Raw genomic sequence first — 15,690 nt, 5'->3', positions numbered from 1 at the left:
GGTCAAAGCAAGAAACCCAACACCAAGCCCCCGCATAGCACGAACTCTACGATGAGTACGTACCCGCAACATGGCTTCAAAACGGTCGGCTGGTCAGAACGAACTAACAGAACGCACTGAAGAACAGAAAGGCCTGTGAAGAGCGAGCTGAAAATCAGGAACGAGCGGACAAGAATGCACTGAAAAACAGATACGAACTGACTACACGCACTGAAAAACAGATACAAACCCACAAGCACAAACTGAAGAGCAGTAACGGAATGAAAAACACGAGGCTGAAAAGCGCGAATCGTCTCTCACCAAACTTCTACTAACACGAGATAAACACAAGATTAGCATAAGGAGCCCAAAGGGTGGCGCACTGGGTATTGAACTTCCGTTTTATAGTCCCATCGTACGTGTTGTATGTCATCGCGTTCTTGGCGGTCGGAATTTGGTGTGACCATGTGTATGCAAGACAAGCTTGAGCGGAATTTCGTCGGAATAACCATCCAAGGCTTTTCCGACGAAAATTCCGATCGTGTGTACGCGGCATTAGGAAGGAATTTTGACAACAACTGTGTGTATGCCAATGAGATGAACCCCTTAGTAGTCTCAGCCTGGGCAAGTATATCAAGCAAAGGCGTTGAGGCAAAGGAGGTGGATGGAATCAAGCCCTGTGCATGAAGTGCATGACGTAATTGTAAATATTGATAGAACCAATGCTGTTCCAAATTAAACTCCGAACGCAATTGTTGAAAAGATTTTAAGGTTCCATCAAAATAAAGCTGAGACAGAGCTGTGATTCCTGCTCTCTCCCACCTCAAAAAACCTTCCAGCCGAGAAAATGTTCCGCCAATTTATCATTGAATCAAACTTGAGTATATCTGGTGTATCCAACGATTTCTAAAAGAGTTTTTAACTGTTTGCCATACCTTATGCATCAAATTTAATGTAAGATGTGCAGATTGCAATTTAAGAACAGTACGAGTGTCTATCATCTGTAATGTGTTTTTACCTTTTAAGTAAAAAAAAAAAAAGCACGTTAACCACCCTGGCGGTATGATTATGTCAAATGTTTGCGTCTCAAAGCGGTACAAATTTGGCGTTTTTTATTGTAGGCCTGTAATTCTTAGCAATAACACACTTAAATCTGTCCAAACAAGAGTCTAGTAGATATCCCTGGTATGATAAAGTTTTAAACACAAAATCATAAACTATAATATAATAAATGACTATAAATAATTATAAAAAATAATAATAAAATAATAATTAAATTAATTTCCCCAAGATTCACTATCGCTCACTTTTGCAAGTGTTCTAATTTACTATCGCTGTTTTCTAGCTGGTCTAAAACCACTTTTGACGTAAAGGGACACTTTGCAGGGCATTGGACAAAGCACTAGGGACAAAAGGGATGTGAAATGATTTCATACAGTAATGTAATCTGTAAGATTACAGTGTACTGTATGTGTTATGAATTTTCTATTTTTTGAATTTGCCGCTGGGCTCCGCCCCCATGCGTCGCGGAGCTCGCAGGGAACAGAGCCTGGCACACAGAGGCATCGGGCGGAGGTTACAGCCCACAGACACAGTGGAGGGGACATCGCAGGATCCTGGGGACAAGGTAATTACCTGCACAGGATCCTGCAATGCAATCCTGAGTGTAGCTCGGGGTTACCGCTAATGGTACTGAAATTTAACCCCGAACCACACTCGGGAAAATGCCAGGGAGGTTAAAGGAGGACCTCCGAGGTCCATGCCTCCCCCATCACGCAATATGCTGAAGCTAAGAGGCAAGGAAATACACCCATGGGTTAGGAGTAGACAGTCCCTCCTGCTTTTTAGAATATTGCAAAAATTCTAATTTAATCCTAGGAGTCTTCTTTCACCAGATCAAATTTCTAAACACTGCATTATTCTTCCTAAAATACTTGAGTGGGATACAACAGGACGAATTATGTAAAAAGTATAACAGTTGGGGCATCCAGACCATCTTGAGGAGGTTGGTGCAGCCGGCTACAGATACTGTAATGGTAATTTACACCGTTTGGTCCACATTTAATATAGATGGGCCCCTAAATCCTAGAAGATTCACATGGAGCAGTGCTGGATTGCAGGGTTGGGACATACAATCCTGGACTCAGGGCACCATTTTCCCAGTGTCTTCATCTTAGACAGAGGACACTGGACAAAGGAGTTCTACAGGAATGAATGAAGACAGAATTCCCGATCAGCATGCTTGTTTTAGGTCTTTGCCTCAGAAAATATTGCAACCATTGGACCAGCATAAAAACCAGGAAGAGTGTATTTTTTGAAGGAGAGCTCAGCAATGCCTGGTTTCATATTCTCTCCATATAGGCTTCCTTTAAGTTCCTTACAAAGATCATCTTGTTTTACCTAGTACAATGCCATATGCTCTGCCCCAGAGGGCATGCATATTGATAAATGCCGATGTTTGTTCAAATGTAATTTAAAACTCTTGCATAGTTTCTGTTATGACTGGGCCAGTGCCTTCTAGTGACCAAGTCAGTGGGAAGAATTGTGCCTTATCATTGGTGTATATAGGAGGAATTGTGCCCAATAATTGGTGTCAGTGGGAGGAATAGTGCCCCATAATTGGTGTTATTTGGAAGAATAGTGCCCCATAATTGGTGTCAGTGGGAGGAACAGTGGCGGCATTTGATAGGCACAGTGGAGGCATTTGATGGGGCACAGTGGCAGCATTTGATGGGGCACAATGGCAGCATTTGATGGGCACTGTGGCAGCATTTGATGGGCACAGTGGCTGCATTTGATGGCACAGTGACTGCATTTGATGGCACAGTGGCGGCGTTTGATGGGCACAGTGGCTGTGTTTGATGGGCACAGTGGTTGCGTTTAATGGGCACAGTGGCTGCAATTGATGGGCACAGTGGCTGCGTTTAATGGGCACAGTGAGGCTGCAATTGATGTTTTTTTTTAGAATTTTCAGTTTGTTTGTGCCCCAAAAGAAGAAAAGGGCCCCAAGGGCTGAATAAAAGCAAGCAAAGGGCCACATCTGGCCTGTGTGCAGCAGTTTGGAGACTCCAGGTCTAGCCTTATTATAGTCCATGAATTGCATTTGCATTTGCATTGTACTGTGCTGTTTATTTGTTTGTGGCATCATACTTATTTTATATACATTTCCTATTGTTTTTAGTTTTACACCTCCCCTTGCACGTTTAGCAAATCTTCAGACTTCATCACAGTCTCAGTTATCCATCATAGGGAAAGAGTTTACGCTGTCTGTAAGGCTGTTAGATCTGGGATACAGTAAACCAGTAGCAGAACCCTATACTTCTTTTTAAGTATTCGTACAATCTGCATGTAAAGTGGGTGGGTTACCTTTAAAGTATAACTAAAGGAGAAACTTTTTTAATTTTTTTTTATTTTTATTCTTATTTTGGATAGAGTGGAGAGCTTTTAAAACATCTGCCAGGTTTTTATTGCTGTCTGTACACGTTAGGCATAGTCACCTCCACTATCACCAAAAGTGAAAGAAAATCCAAAATTTTGGGTTGTCACAAGAAAAGGAATAGAGGGGAAATCTTAAATAGATAATAAAACCTCAATGCTCATTTATTGAAAATAACACTGGTAAGTATCATCCCTACAACTCTAGCAAAACCACTAAAACCCCCCACTGAAAAATCTTCTAATAGTTCTGATGACAAGGCATTCCTTCAGTTTGGAGGGATTACCCCTGTTTTTGTTGTGGGACAGGAAGTAAAGGGAAATCTCTCCAATGAGACACAGAGAGCAAAAAAAAAAGAAAACTGACAAGGTATATAACCCTTCCTTACTCCCTTTTGCCTTTAGTTCCACTTTATGTACTGTATAGTGCTTGCTTGTTAAAATAAGAACCCTGGCCTTTTTACATTCATGAACCATTGGCTGCAGCTTTAAGAGCTTCTCCGGGGATGAAGGGCATTCAAGTTGGTAGCCTGGTAGAAAAAACAGCCCTATATGCGGATGATATGGTTCTTTTTCTTCATGATTCTGACATCTCGTTGTCTGTGGCTCTCTCGATATTAAGTACATTTGCCGTGTTTTCTGGACTGAGAGTAAATTGGAGTAAGTCTCAAGTCCTGCCACTTAAAGCACCCTTGCCCACTTTATGTGTCCTGGAAAATTGGCCATTACAATGGGTTGATAAGGTTAAATATTTGGGTATTCATATATCTAGCTCAGTTTCTGATTTTACTCCGCTAAATGTTACTCCGTTGCTTCAAACGCTAAAACATAGACTTCTGGCCTGGCAGAATCTTCCCTTATCACTGATCAGGAAAGTTAACATCCTTAAAATGAAATTCATCCCCCTTTTTCTGTATATTTTCAGGAATTCGCCTGTGTGGATCCCGAAGACTATATTAAAGAGTATAGATCGTTTCGTTTCAGCCTTTTTGTGGTGGGGGGCGTAATTCTCGGATCAAACTTTAGTTGCTTCAGCAACCCTGGGAACAGGGTGGGCTGGCGGTCCCTGATTTTTTTCTCTATTTTCTGGCGGGTCAGTTGGTCTTTGCCCACAGATGGCTGACTCTCCCAGAGGATGATGCGGCAGTGGCATTGGAGGCAGCTATAATAGGTTCCTATGAGGCACTGACTCATTTGGTGTTTTAGGGAGGTAGGGCTCCATATCCTATCACAGCTTCTATACGTGGTACTGTCAGGGCCTGGGAGGTGGCTAGGAAGGCAGAAATGGGAGATGACCATAAATAATCCCCTCATACACTATTTTGAAAGAACCCACTGCTACCCAATTTTTATAATTACCCTGATCCCATCAGATGGACCAAGTGTGGCGTTAAAAAAGTTGGAGATGTAGTGAAAAATGGGGTACTCCTCCAGTTTGATGTCATGATATCTCAATATCACTTACCTAAATCACACTTTTCCCGTTACTTGCAATTCCACCTTGCTTACCATGCCCAATTTGGATCCTCTGTGATTACTATCTGAATGGGGGATTTGGAGGCCTTTCTCTGTGAGGATACCTTAGCTAAGGCTTTGTCTAATATACTGTATACTGATATAGGCAAGGTTCTCGCACCTTGTAGAAACACCTGGTTGGTTGACTTTCTTCAGCTGGATGGGGATGATTGGGAAGATCTCCGGGAGGTTTCCTTTTTCAGATTGGTGTTGGCTAGGGACCATCTTATACAATACAAATTTATGCATAGAATATACCTCATCCCCACCAGTTTGGCTAGGATCTTTCTCACTCAATCGTCCAGTTGTTTGTGGTGTGCCTCATACAGGACAGATTTTATATAAATATTTTGGGAATATATGAAAAACATTTCAGTGTTTGTTCCTTTGGAAAATTTCAGACAAAAGCTGTGTAATAACGATCAGATTACCGTACGATCGATTCAAAAGCGTAATTTTTTGTACGATTTTTAGATTGTGTGTACAGGCCTTAAAGTGGCGTTCCAGCCAAAAGTGGAAGCCCCGATTACCAGCCTCCTCCCCCCCTCCGGTGCCACATTTGGCACCTTTTGGGGGGGCAGCAGGTACCTGTTTTTGACAGGTACCTGTCCCCACTTCCGAGAGATCTCGCTGCTGCGAGATCACTCGGATGTTCAGCCCCCTCCTCCTTCCCCCGCCAACGGCCATTTAGAAAGCGCAGCTTTGCGCTTGCACAGTAGGGAACCGCCGTCCGCCGGTTTCCTTCCTACGAAAGGCGGCGGCAGCTCCCAAAAGCCAATGGAAACATCAGCTGGGGTGACCACATCGCTAGATTCCAGGACAGGTAAGTGTCCTAATATTAAAAGTCAGCAGCTACAGTATTTGTAGCTGCTGACTTGAAAATTTTTTTTGCTGGGGGGGCGGAACTCTTCGTTAAGGCCTGAAGACCTTTTTTATGAACATTTTTGACAATATGACAAGGTGAGCACCACAGCACCCCCTTCTGAGTAGTGTTTAGATGGACATTAAGAGTTCATTAAGAGGCATGTTATGGAAATTACATTATACTGTTTGGACACATTATTACCATGTTTGGAACTGAATTGTACACAGTGCAATTGAACGTTTGTGAGCTGTTTTAATAAGCTTTTGGTAAAGTTTCATTAAAGTCAATGTCACTGACAATGGATGCAAGGACTTAACCATGAGTGATTTTATGCAGGAAATCTCATGTGTCTCTTGAAGGTGAGATGTACAGTCAATACCTGAAGAGTGTATTTTTAGAACCTAACTAAGGTCAGGAATAGGTGGTCGTCTGGAGACGACATCTCTGAAAGTGGTGTGCTTGGTAGTTTTCATGGATGCACTCACTATAATGTTTGGGCTAATGCAATACAGTTCTCAAACATGGTGCAGACTCTGCCTAGGGACCAGATATGAGACCACTAGAAGAATTTAGGACCTTGAGAATGTAAAGTATTTAAGTGTTGACCCTGGCCAGACCTTTAAATGGGACGTTTCTGGAATCCTGGCATGTGTAAAGTTTGGGTGGGATGGGGCTGGGCTTTCCTGCTCCTTCCCTGCAAAGCTAAGTGGGTGACTAAGCAAGGAACCGGCTTAACAACCCGGGCCCTGTGTTTCCATCCTATATGTAGGTGTTGCCTATATTGTGGGCCCATGGCCAGAGACATGTGACCATAGCTCCCCAGCTAGGGGGTGGCACATGCATCAGACTGTTTGCCTACAGCAGAAAATTTAATTAATCAGCAAAATGTGGCTGCTTCTGTGTGATCGTGAGGACCAAGTCTAGCCAAAACACTTAAAGCATTTTCCTTCACTAGTGAGAAAAAATTTTTACAGGTCAAATTATTTTTGATCTGTAGCTTAACCTCAAAATTGAGTCTAATTAGAATTTTCCCATTAACTAATGATTGCTCTTTTGCCTATGCCTGTAAAAGATTTTTTCTCTGAACCTGTCAATCAGACTGGAACCTGCATGCTTCCAGAGTTGCCATGCTTGGTGAGACATTAAGAATGTGTTTAGCACTGCACAGTGACGTCCGGTGGTCTTCTTCATTACACCAGAGCATGGAGTTCAATCAGATTACTGTATCTGAAGCATGCATAAGTTACAATGTATAATTCCTTAAAATAGACCACCATTACAGCTGCCAGGATTTAATATCAGCTTCCAGAGTGCATTAGAGGAACGTAAGAAATACTGAGACCTCTGTCGTTAAGCAACAGCTCCTCTTAGATCTGTGCAAATTTACAAGACAGATCAGTTATGAATAATGTCAGATTTGTGGATAAAATCAAATACAAACAATTCTAAATGTATCTAAGATTTATTCATGAAATATTAAAAAGATTTTCAATAAACCACTACCAAAGCTGAAGTGACACTACAATGGACCCTAGACAGAATGATTGCTTCCCCTCCTCATCAATATATTGCCACTAGCTTACAAGGTGTTTAAAAATAACTTACTAGTTAGCAAATCCTCTACTGTACACTTTAGAGACCCCCAACACCCGTGACAGAGAGAGGATCCAGTGAGACTGTCCCTGTCCTATGACAGAGAGAGGACCCAGTAAGATTGCCCGTGTCCTGTAACAGAGAGAGGGCTCAGTGAAACTGTTCCAGTCCTGTGACAGAGAAGGGGCCGAATAAGACTGTCCCTGTCTTTTGACAGAGAGAGTGTCTAGTGGAACTGTTCCTGTCCTTTGACAGAGAGAGGGTGCAGTGAGACTGTCCCTGTCTTGTGACAGCGAGAGGACCCAGTGAGATCACTTGTGCCCTATGACAAAGAGAGGGTCCAGTGAGACTGCCCCTGTCCTATGACAAAGAGAGGCCCCAGTGAAACTGTTCCCATCCTGTGACAAAGAGAGGGCTCAGTGAGACTGTCCCTGTCTTGTGAAAAACAGAGGGACCAGTGATATTGCCCCTGTCTTGTAACAAACAGAGGGACCAATGATATTGCCCCTGTCCCATGATAAGGGATAGGACTCAATAAGACTGGCCCTGTCCTGTGACCAGGGCCAAAACTGGGTGGGGGGGGGCAAGGGGGAATGTGCCCTGGGCACCAGGCACCACATTGAGACGGGCTCCGGAAGCATGGCCAGGACAAGAAGGGGCACGTGCTTGAACTCACTGCACAGGCTCGTACTGGATAATGCTCTGCCCCTATAGATACATGAATGGCAAGTGACTGTTTGTCTAGTCACTTACTAGACAGTCACACCCAGCGGCTGAACGTGGGGTCAGCATAATAGGAACATCCCCTCTCCGCCTTGTACCCGCCTTTGCTGGTACTAGAGAAGATCTGGGTCCAGGGCTGTACAATGCTGATGTCAAGAGGTGGGGCCCGATTCGAGTGACATGTGTTCAGATCAGGGGATCTGTTCTATATACTAGGGATCCATTATGTACCAGAGAGATAATGACTCTCCAAGATCCGAATGTGTTGTACTTATCATCAGGGAGGAGTGTGATCCATAATACAGAAAGATATAATTGGGCACTATGATGGGGCACAGTACATGTAGTCATGGTGTCATATGGGGGTTCCGGTGCCCTGGGGCTTTTAGTATTGGTGTGGTGGTCTCTAGTAATGATGTGGTGGCTGATAATCTATAAATCTAGATGTGGTGTAGAGTTGGTGAGATGGGGGTGTAGTATTGGTAGTCTGTAATATTGATTTAGTAGGGTGTAGTATCTGTTGTGGTGTAGTATTTGTGTCATGTGGTGGTCTGTAGTATTGGTGTGTTGGGTTGTAGTATTGGTGGGCTATTGTATTTGTGTGGTGAGATGTAGTAGTGTGCGTAGTGAAGTATTGGTGGTCCGTAGTACTGGTGTGGTTTTCTGTCATATTGGTGTGCTGGAGTGTAGTAGCCATGCAGTGTGCGGTGTAGTAGCCAGTAAGTGTGTGGCACGTAATATTGGTGTGGTCATCCATAGTATTGGTGTGGTTGTTTTTAGTATTAGTGTGTTGGGGTGTAGTATTGGTGGGCTATAGTATTGGTGTGGTAAAAGCAGAATCAGCTCAGCGTGTGCACAGTAAATTCCCAACTCCTCTGCCCAGCACAAAGTGAGGACAGGTCCCATAAGCATGCACATGGGGTGCGCCCAGGGAACATCCATATTCAGGGGTTGGCAGCCCGTCGGAACCTGCTGGAGAAGAGGGATGGCAGGTGCGGCATTTCATTTAACTGATGGCCACTGATGACCACTGATAATCCTCTCCCTCCCACCAATATTTAGCTGCTGCAGGAGGAAAATACAGCCCATTGGTTCCCCTAAATGCCAACCCCCACTTCCCCTCCTCTCCAGGTTCCCCTTCCTTTTGCTGTCTGCCCAATCCCCCCCCCCCCCCCCCGTGCTCTCTTTAAAAAAACTGTGCTTACTATGCTTCAGTCTGTGAAAGCACAGGAAGCCACTCAGCACAGAGCGCTGCCCATTCATCCACTGCCCAGTGCATCTGAGGCTGCAGAGAAAGGGACTGAGGAATCTGACATCAGGGGTCTGTTTATACTCTGATATTTCACCAGAGCCCCCCCCCCCCCAACAGGGCTCCTAAAAAATGACACCATCCTCTTTGAGGGGGGCGTCAAATTGAGTCTTTACCTCAGGTGAAAGAGTGTCTAGCTTCGCCACTGCCTGTGATAGAGAGAGAGCCCTGTGAGACTACCCCATTCCATGGCAGAGAGGGGGCTGAGTAAGACTGTTCCTGTCCGGTAACAGAGAGAGGGCCTAGTGAGACTGCTACTGTCATATGACAGAAAGAGGGCCCCATGAGACTGTCCCTGTCCTGTGACAAAGAGAATGGCCAGTAAGATTGCCCCTGTTCTGTGACAGAGAGAGGGCCCAATGAGACTGTCCCTGTCTGGTGATAGAGAGAGGGCCCAGTGAGACTACCCTTGTCCTGTGACAGGGAGAGAACAGTGAGACTGTCCCTATTCTGTGACAGAGAATGGGTCCAGTGAGACTGCCCTTGTCCCATGACAGAGAGGGGCCCATTGACACTGCCCTAGTCCTGTGACAGAGAGAGAACAGTGACACTGCCTAGTCCTTTGTGAGAGAGAGAGTCTGGTGAGAGAACTCCTGTCTTGTGTGAGAAATAGGAATCTGTTGTAGAGTGTTGCAGTGTGTAGGACAGATGGGTGATTGAGTAAATATGTCTAGTCCTGTAAGGGGGTCAAGTAAGAGTGAACGTTTCCTGTGTGTGATTGTCCAGAGAGAGTGAGCTTATGAAGTGGTCCTGTGTAAATGATCACATCTGCCATGCAGAATTGCATAGGAACATTCCCACTCTCTTTAGCCAGCCCACAAGGACACCGGAACCAGAGTATCATCAGCTGTGTCACATGGTTTCCGGGGAACAAAGGAGGAAGTGCATTTCATATCTCTAAATAGCAGGTGAGGTGATTGATTTTTTTTCCTCCTGCACTTGCTGGGCCCCAGGAAACTGCTTACGTTGCCAATAATCCAGCCCTGGTCAGCGCATACAACAACAACCAATCCACAGCAACCAACCAATTCATCTTTTTAATGAGTTGACCACAATAAAACAGCAGGTTCTTTTCTGTCCCTTGCAAACTGTACTTTGCATGGACACATCATAGTTAGGGTGGTCATACAAAGTCTAATGCAACATTCAAATGAAGACTACTACTCTTGGGGATAATTCAACATTGGAATCGCTTATATGGAGCAGAGAAATCCAGGTTATTGGAAATTGTGTACACAATGGGATCAATTCTTCCCTCTACATTAGAAGAAGGTAGTAGTATACAGCGCATGAGTTGCTTCTTTTACTTGCATGAGTAACAAGATCTGTATCGGAATATGCTGTACTGTTTGGACACTGGCAGGATTTATTTAAGGTAATGCACTTACATGAAAATGGATAAAAAACAGCATGTGCCGGACATAGTACCTTCCATAGACTGATCCTCTAGTCTAGATGACTATGTGTCACTTCCTGTCATCGCGACTAAAGGATCAGTCTATGGAAGCTACTGTGTCCGGGACATGCTGTTTTTTAGCCGTTCTCATGTAAGTGCATTACCTTAAATAAATCCTGTTGGAAAAGGTTTTACACTATATTGGCGTTTTTATCTCTCGACTGGTGTACGCTAATTGGTGTCATGATTGGATTAAGAGGATTATTTGTTTTTCCAACGGGCTAGTTGGAGCTGCATCTCCTGCATATCCCATGTGGATCTCTTAACGGAGTTGGAGTGTCCTATGCACAAGAGCCCTTGTTGACCTCCCATAATAGGGGGCCAACGCTCTCTGGTAAGAGCACATCTTTATCATTGGTGGTGGTTCGTGGAGGCAATTGGTGACACAACAGTCAAGAATTTGTTCATGTCTCATGTCATGTTGCTTACTCTTGGACTCACTTTGATGTTTGGTTTTTGCTTTTGTTTTCATTTAGCGCAACACATTTATTTTGTAGTTGTCAAAATGAATGAGGTCATTGTTTGATATTTGCAGTGCTTATTATGAGTTGATGCTGCTCTAGACACTTATGGCGTGTTCAATAAATGGTACCAGGGGTAATATGATTGGTTGCCCCTCTCCTACTAGCATTTTACTCTTTGCACCATTCTGTGCTCAAACTCAAGTTCACAATGCATATTACAAGAGATCTCTAAAAAAAAGTATTCAGTTTAAGCACCTCTTCTCTTTTAAAGTGAACATATCACTGAGCATTTAGGACAAAGTAATGCATTATCTTGACAGTTCACCTCCTCTGCCAATTAACCTTCATTTCCTTTGCTCCCTTACTGCCATGTTATCCTGTTGGAGCCCTGAATAAAATGCCTAATGTTGCTTTGTGTTGGTCTTTGTTGGAACTTCCACGGAGCTAAAGATCTTCCCTCATGTGACAGTGCTGTGGCTTGGAAATTGGCCACTCAAGGGAAGAAAGAAAGAGGGCTACATGTGCCCCAATACCCAGAAGTACCAGGTAGGTCATAGTGCTTTGGCTGAATAGTGGGGCAGCAGGGGTGCACAGGGGAAGATATCTCCAACAAAGGAGGAAAGTGTTCAGATAAACTGGTTGCTTTGCTGTGAATTGGAAAAGTGATAGATTTTACTTCATTCACTAGGAATTAGTGAGTATTTAGACCTTAAGAAGCTCCTTTTCTCACCTGAGGTATATTGTACAAGTATTCTAGTGTGAGCAATGCCATCCGCTCTCTGCACTATAAATAGATAACAAAAGAAAAATGGTTGATTGTTTCCATCCCAAAAGATCTACTCCTGCAATACCATAGTCCGAAAGTTATTATTTGTAATCTCTACCTGGTAAAATGACCATACCAAAATGGTTTCCTAGGACATTAGTAGCCAAATTAGTTGATTAAAGAACAATACAACATTTAGATAATTATATTCACACTGCCCTTAGGCACATGCCTGGATTGGGTACATGGGAAGCTCAGCCTTGTGCATTTTAGCATATATTTGCTCACCTTTTAGAAAAACTTGAGTCTTCAGGCGTTGAGTTTTCTTATTTATGTATCTTATGCTCTTTTCGCTTTTGTCTTTTTTTAGATGCCCCTTTGTGCTGTTTATTGATCAAAATGTTCTTTATCCCAATTTCTCTTTCGAAATGCGAAATACTCTGCCTTATCTTCTCATGTGTAACTTCTCACCACCTGTTTTTATATCTTGCATCTGTTTCTGTCTGTCTTTCTTTTCACAGTTCCCTTTTTTTGTTTTACAGTCAGGTTTATCTTCTTCCACACAGGTTTGCCTATTGCTCACTGTTTTCTCTTCTTCTGGTAGTCCTCGTAGTCTAGCTTTCTCCCTCCAGACTTGCTCTGTCTCAAAATAACTGTGCTGGGTCTTCCAATGATGACATAATGCCACTATTACAGGCTACAGGTTAAAGTTAGCACAGACAGCACACCAAATGTAAAACCCATTAGGGATCTCTCATACCCAATGTCCTGTAAGTAATATTTACAGTGTGTCAAGCAGTGTTGCTAGGAGAAATTTGTTTGTGTATAGTACTGATCTAAATCTCTGCAAGCAATTATAAGGCAAAGTATAGGTTTTTTAGATTCATTTTCTTTTATTTGTCATATAGGTATTGACTTCTTGTCTTTACTGTGGATTAAATGAGTATCACCTTACTGTGAAAAAACAGCAGCTTAAATCCTTCACCATACTTATAAGATTGCATGTTATATAAAGTCTATATCGGTGGCTCCTGACGAAGAGGATTATGTCCTAGCAACGCGTTGAGCCATAAAGACTATTATATATGAACATATTACAGTATTAATGCTGACCTTTTTGGATTAATCTTGTATTTTACTATTATGTACCCTTGTTGTGCAATAAGAATATATATTGATGTTTTTAAAGAAATATAAACAATAAAATGTGTTTTTACAGTAAAATGAATGCCTTAAAAGTCCCATGCCAGTACCATATTGTAATTCCAATGTAAGCTCCAATTTTAGGGATGTGGTATTTAAATATAAACTTTGATTGGGTTTGTCACAGGTATGAAATCTCATTCAGGATTTATAGCCAACAGGTGGATCTTTATGCTTCTTGATATATGTTTACCAGACTAATCTTAACTGCTTTGCTGAAAAAGTCTGTTCACCAAGCTCAGTGTCTTAATGCGGAGCTCCACCCAAAAGGGGAAGCTCCGCTTGTTCGCACCCCCTCCTCCAATGACACATTTGGGGGACTTTTTGGGTGGGAGCGGGTACCTGATTTTGACAGGTACCCGATCCCACTTCCGGGTAAGATCACTGCACCACAATCTACGACATATCTGGCCCCTCCTCCTTCCCCCTGCTGCCCTCTGGAACCTGTGTGTGTCCCAGAAGATGGCAGGACCATTCAGAAAGCACAGCGCGACTCACGCATACGCAGTAGGAAACTGGCTGTGAATCCTGAAAACTTCCCTGCCAGTTTCCTTTTGTTGCAATGCCAGGGCCTGCACCTGAAGCCAATGGGCAAATCGCCTTTGGGTGTCGACTTAGTGGGATCCCTGGACAGGTGAATGTCCTTATATTAAAAGTCAGCAGCTACAGTATTTGTAGATACAGACTTTTATTTTTATTTTTTCAGACGGTGCTCTGCTTTAAGTTCAAATCACACACACAGTTGAATGATTAAGTGGAGTGAACACTCCCATTGCCTCCTCCTTGGTCTGCTCTGTAATGTTACTACAGGCAATCAATTAGACAGACAAGGTCTGAATGCAAACAATAGACAACTCATGATGTTCTGTGAAACTCATTTAAAGTGGAGTTCCACCCACTTTTACAACTCTTCAGCATCCCTCACTAAACTGTGCACTGTAAACGAATTGGATATTTATAATTTTTTTTCTCAGCACCTACTGTATATCTGCTGTATTCATTTTTCACTTCCTCTTCCCTGGCCATGGCCCATCGCATCATTTCCTGTTTGCAATGCCTTCTGGGAAGGGGCCGCAACTTCCACTGACACTGCCGTAGCTATGGAAACCGTGATTAATGTGTGTGAATGCGCTACTCCCATATTACCACCACTTACAATGTTCTTTTTCTATTTTTCCAAACAATCACTTATAGGTATTATCATGTGCTTTAAATCAAACCAAAATTAACCGTATATTAACCAATACATAAAAAGTCCTTCAAAAGTGCTGCAAAATCCTTCATCAATTGTTGTGACTGACGTGCTCCTATGTTCCTTCAGTAATCATATGTGACTTAGTGAGACACCTCCACCATTCAGATTGGCCACTCACCAGATGCTTATTTAAAGATGCGTCTTTGGTTCATTCAAGGGATAACCACTCCACCTAAGTAACACTCCTCACCAGCTACACTTGGACTCTAGTATTCCTCACATAAAAGCATAGGGTCAAAAAACGATCATAGCGCAATATGTTTAAACTATTTATTTTAAAATCCAAAGAAAGAGTATCCACTCACATTTAAAAGTGCCCTCGAGCCGGCACGAAGCTTATCCAGCAGTTATGGACGGGTGTTTGGTTGTTTGCATGGTCCGCCTAGTAGTACTGTGCGGTCTCCACGTGTAGCTTGCGCTTCAAGCCTCGTTCCCGTTCCTGTTCGTGTCCGGTCACGTGATGCAAAAAAATCTCCCAGCAGCCTCTACGCGTTTCGCATCATAGAATGCGTCATCAGGAAGCTGGAAACCTGACTTGAAACCTATTACACTGCTTGTGCTGCACTGAGCATGTGCGAGGTCTGCAAGGATGAGATCCAGGAAGAAATACAGTCTGGCTTCAGATGCCCACACTTAAGATGGCCATGGCCTGCTGTAAGTTTATAAAATTACAAACTACTGCTATAAACTAACAAAACAGACCTTAGTTTACAGACTAGCTTGTGTATTATAGGGTTATTTTTATTTAAAAAGTATAATTTCGGCCAGAACACCACTTTAATGAGTGCACCTTTTATTGACGGAATAATAGGATATAAAACATCAATGTTAAATAAATAGATGCAAAGCCAAAACTTTTTTTAATTTCTGTTTTGGATAGAGAAGAGAAAGGTTACGATATTTTGGGGTATTTTTAGCTTCCTGTGTCTTGCTGAGATGTTTCATCACTTCCTGTTTTGGAGACACAGAGAAATTAGAGAAAATCACTCCAAAGTGAACAGAATTTCTTAGAAAGTTGTCATAGAACAAAGTGTCCTCATTGGAGAAAAGTTGCCATACTTTGATGACAACTTTAATTCCATCCCGCCTGGCAAATGATGACCGGGGGGGGGGGGGGCACTGTTGTT

At 43.0% G+C, this 15,690-nt stretch overlaps 1 protein-coding gene across 1 annotated transcript in view; it reads right to left on the bottom strand.

The window, feature by feature from the left end:
• Window positions 1-12,911, bottom strand: part of MYOZ3 (myozenin 3) — a 60,153-nt gene extending 47,242 nt beyond the window's left edge. The window contains exon 1 of the mRNA XM_073621099.1: window positions 12,394-12,911. The gene's annotated coding sequence lies outside the window, so the exon portion shown is untranslated. The remainder of the gene's footprint in view (window positions 1-12,393) is intronic.
• Window positions 12,912-15,690: the final 2,779 nt, after the last annotated feature.

The sequence above is a fragment of the Aquarana catesbeiana genome, linkage group LG03, assembly GCF_042186555.1.
Source record: "Aquarana catesbeiana isolate 2022-GZ linkage group LG03, ASM4218655v1, whole genome shotgun sequence".
In the NCBI taxonomy this organism is placed as follows: domain Eukaryota; kingdom Metazoa; phylum Chordata; class Amphibia; order Anura; family Ranidae; genus Aquarana; species Aquarana catesbeiana.
The sequence above is the reverse complement of the archived record's forward strand: the minus strand, read 5'-3'. Positions and strand labels throughout refer to the sequence as shown.